Consider the following 4,669-nt stretch of genomic DNA (forward strand, 5'->3'; position numbering starts at 1 on the left):
TAATGACCGATTTTGGGCCTAGTCGAACAAATGGTTTCGGGACCACTATTCGAGGCCAGAGAAAATTATTTTAGTATTATTTTATGTGTTATAATATAATTTTATAAGTGCATGTAAATTTTGGTAAGTTAATTTTAGCGACTTCTAGTCCAATTTCAAAAAGACTAAATCGCGTAAAAGGTAAAAGTTGTATTTTAGTGCCTAAAGGTGTTAATAGACTAGAGAACTAAAATTGGAGGCCTTTAAAGGGCAATTGGACCCTTTTTAAGTTGTGGCCGGCCAAGGGGAGACAAAAATTTTAAAAAAGCCAAAATTTATGGGATATTAGGTGACTTTTGACCAAATAGGTAATAAAATAAAAATAGGATGATATCATCCCTTTTTCATCTTCTCTCCACCGATTTTTCCAGCCAAGAAATGGGTTTTGAAAGCTTCATATTTTCAGCAACTTTGAGGCTTAGCAAGTAAGTGATTTTAATGTCTTTCTTGAAGATTTTTACATTTTTGTAACCCCTAAATCATGAGCTTTCATAAGAGGGGACTATTGTGCAAAATGATGAAGAGTCTAGGGTTTTGCCATGAGAGTAAATGTGTTGTTTGTTGTGTTTTTATGGAAGATTATGAGTTCTAGTTGTCTAATAAACAACTTTTGTGAAAGAAATTGCATGAAAACACCTTAAAAAGGGCTAGATTGCTAAGTTGTAAAATGAGTTGTAAATGTGTGAAATAGTTGAAATTATGAGTTGCTATAGTTATGAAAATGGTTCATCTAGACTCAAGGAGTAAAGAAATGTGATAAAAATTATTTTACGAGCCTAGGGGTAATTTGGTAATTTTGGTAAAATATAGGGCAAAATTATAAAAATAGCCCAAGTGTGTCAATGGACTAATTTGATCAGTACATTGTTTTAATAAGTTGAATGTGATGTTTTAGATGATGAAAATCGGATTTGGACCTAGAACGGAAAGAAATCGATTAAGGGATAATTACGTCTTTTTTTTTTACCTTTGTGGTATTGAGGTAAGTTCGTATGTAAACAATACCATGTTATACATGTATTTAAATGTTATCATTACATGAATTGTACAAATATTAATGTGTATGTGATTAATAGAAATATGATAAGACAAAGCCTTAATAGACGAGGAAAAATCTCGTTTGAACATTTGGAATAGAATAGGATACGAGTGACATGTCACTAGGAATTATGAGTCTAGATGACTAGCTCGAGAGTGAGCATTGAAATTTCATGAGATATGAGGTAGCTTTAGCTACAATTGAGGCACTTATGTGCAAAGGCTTTTCCGAGTATCCAATTAGTATTCCAAGTGTTCAACGGGTAATCCAAGGAAAGAGTTGATGATGGTCCCAATGAGGTAAGTCATTGGTGAGTATGCACTTGAGTTATGTTACGAGTTGTGCAAGTATGTATACTAAGCCTATGAGAATGCCTTGATATGTGATGATCTATGATAAATAATATGTGTTCTTACCATGATGGTTGAAATGATGTTGTATTAATTTTGTGAACAATGATCATGAATGAGTAACTTAGCCTTGACAGATTTGAGTTACTGCAGTAGTGTAACTTTGAAAATACACTAAAAATAGTGAAAAATGAGTTAGAGGCAGAACAAAATATGGGATTAAATCTTAATGAGTCTATTTTCACATGAAAGAAACAGGGGAAGAAAAAGAATTCTATATTGTGTGATATTTGAATTCTTGTAAAACAGGGTCTGAATGAATTCGAGATCCCCTGTTCTGATTTTATAAATTCACCATAAATTTTACAAAAATTATTAAGAGTCATAACTTACATGCATGGATTCCTTATTGAGTCTATTTTTACGGGAAAAAACGGCATGGTCATTGGAATTCTGTACAGGGAGAAATTCGGTTCGTAGTGTACAGGGGTCAGAGTAGTCATACCCTGAAACATGAAATACTTTAACTAATAAACTGTACTATATGGCTCGACCAAAAATTTTGAAAATTTTATGGAAGAAAGATAAATGAGTCTAATTTCAGGGAAAATTTATGGAACTTAATTCGGAGTTTCGTAGCTCCAGATATAAATAATTTAGTGACTGTTGTGCAGGAAGACAGCTTGTCGTAAACTTGAGAATATGTTGTAAACATTGATAAAACTGTTTGAGTTGCTTATAAGATATTGATTAGAACCATATGTGAATTTTGAATTGTCATGTTAGGAAATGATATATAAGTGGTTTTGATATGATGAAATTGATGTACAAGATATGTATATGTGGTGAGGCCGAAATGGCTAATATTAAGTGTGTGCAAGTTATCTGAAGGGCCTTTATGAAAATGTGTGCTATCTTATTTGTATAGTGAGGCCGAATGGTTACTTAGAAATGTAATATGGCTGAGTGGTTATTTAAATGAAAGCAAAGTATATGATGTATTAGCAAGTAATGATAAAAGCATTATCTTGTGTATGTGGTGTGGCCGAATGGGCAAGTGTGAAATGTACATATGTTTATGTGTATATAATGTGGCCGAATGACCAATTATCAAATGTGGGTATTATTAGATATTTGATGCGGCCAAAGTTGGTAAAAAAGTATATAAAATAAATTGTGCTGAGATTGTATCCGGGTTTAAAGTCCCGTAGGCTTTGTGCTGGTGTTATGTTCGGGTTTTATACCTCGCAGGCCAAATGCTAGTGAATTCGATAAAGCATATGACTACGAGATCCTATGCTAAGATGATAAATTGAACTCGTATTACACATTAAGTGATTCGGGTATGTGATATATATATTATTTATGTGAGATTAATCTGACGAGAATATATACTATTTATGTGAGATTGATCTGACGAGAATAAAGAATGTGTAATGAGAAGCATATGAAAAGATGTGGTAAATTCATATGTATATTTGTATATGTGTGCATTCAGTTATTATGCAAAGTTACAAGATAGTTTTCGATTTGCCATTTAACTATGAATGTTGAAAGTAAGTGTGGGTAAGAAATGATACACTAGTGAAATTTGAAAGAATTAAAGTTAATCCGGAGGCTTGTAAATACTATGTTTATATGAGTTAGAGTATAAACGGAGTAAAATGATATGTGTTTGTGCATAATCGGTCAAATGTATTGTACTCAGAAAGTGTTATGTGATTTCGAACATTTGGTTTGTTTTTAAGTTCAACTGTTTAAATTGCTTAAGACTTACTAAGCTTATGAAAGCTTACTTTGAATGTTATGTTTCTCTTTTTATTTTTGTAGATCGTTGACTCTTACTATTAGCACGGGGATCGTCAGCACTTCGTCACACTATCTACTATTGTGGTTATCATGTGTTTTGGACTTAGTTTATGGCATGTATAGGTTAGACTATAAGTAGAATGATATTTTGACTATTGTATATAAGCCATGCGAATATGGCATCTTATAGAAGTTTACTTTTATAAGTTTTAAATTCGATCTTTGTTTGTATCTATTAGTTATATATATAAATGATCTTTTATTTAAGAAAAAGGCTCAAAATTTTACTGTTCTGATCCGATTCCTAATTTCTGGTAACGCCTCGTCCTATTCCAACGATGGCTACGGGATAGGGGTGTTACAATGGGTCTATGTTCATGAGGTATAAATATATGGTAAATTTAATTGCTAATCATGTGTGAAACTTTTAAGCCAAATCGAATTGAGATACTGTGTTTATTCCTTTAATTTTGTGGTTCAATGAATAATAAAAAGAGGAAAGGATCGGTGTAAATGCCTATTAAAAATGGTTATGAATGTATGGATCGATAAGATTTTTTGGACATTTAAATGATGTTAAGCTATATGCTTGGAAATGTGAATGTACAAAATTAATCTGTGCTAAAACAGTCATGGACAGCAACAGCAGTCGACTTTGAAAATCCACCAAAAAATTGTGAAAATAAAATTAAAGGGTAAATAAAATATGAAATTAAAGCTTATTGAGCCTAGTTCACATAGAAGAAATGGTGTAAGAAAAAGGAATTCATATTATGAGATAATTGAATTGTTGTGAGACAAGGTCAGAGTGATTTCGGGCTATCCTGTCTTAAATTTGGAAAATCATTAAAAATTGTAAAAAAAATAGTTATGGGTTATAATTTATATTCTTAGAATCCTTAATGATTCTATTTTTAAGATAACCAAACGGTAACATCTTCCAAATCCCGTATGAGGAGATAATTAATTTTTAGTGAAGAGGGGTCGAAACTGTCAGACAGCGAAACAGGGGTAACTTTGAAGAATAAACTGTAGTTATTGGCTAAACCAAAAATTCTGAAAATTTTATGGTAAGATTATATGCAAGTCTAGTTTCTGAAAAAATTAGTGGATCTTAATTTTGAGTTTCATAGCTCCAGTTATAAATAATTTGGTGACTCTGACTCGAGAAAATAGCTTGACATGAACACAAGTAAAAAGTGCAACTATGCTTGTATTACCTTGAGATCATATTGTGAGAATTAGTAAAAGCATGTTAATAAATTGCTCATTATTTTCAGATGGACTTACTAAGCTATATAGCCTACCCCCTCTTTTTCATATGTCTTATAGGGTCACTAAGCTAGCTCAGGTTGGAGTTCACCGAAGATACTATCACACTATCAAATTATCATCATGTGGTAAAAGTGAATACAAACCTCTTAAGCTTAGG

General features: G+C 32.0%; 1 long non-coding RNA gene across 1 annotated transcript; it reads left to right on the forward strand.

Moving 5' to 3' along the window:
* The first annotated feature begins 333 nt into the window (after window positions 1-333).
* LOC128285244 (uncharacterized) lies at window positions 334-3,510 on the forward strand. Its single transcript, XR_008275706.1, has 2 exons — window positions 334-464; window positions 3,259-3,510. It is a non-coding gene; the product is annotated as an uncharacterized LOC128285244 (long non-coding RNA).
* The last annotated feature ends 1,159 nt before the right edge of the window (window positions 3,511-4,669 follow it).

The sequence above is a fragment of the Gossypium arboreum genome, chromosome 12 (assembly GCF_025698485.1).
Source record: "Gossypium arboreum isolate Shixiya-1 chromosome 12, ASM2569848v2, whole genome shotgun sequence".
In the NCBI taxonomy this organism is placed as follows: Eukaryota; Viridiplantae; Streptophyta; class Magnoliopsida; order Malvales; family Malvaceae; genus Gossypium; species Gossypium arboreum.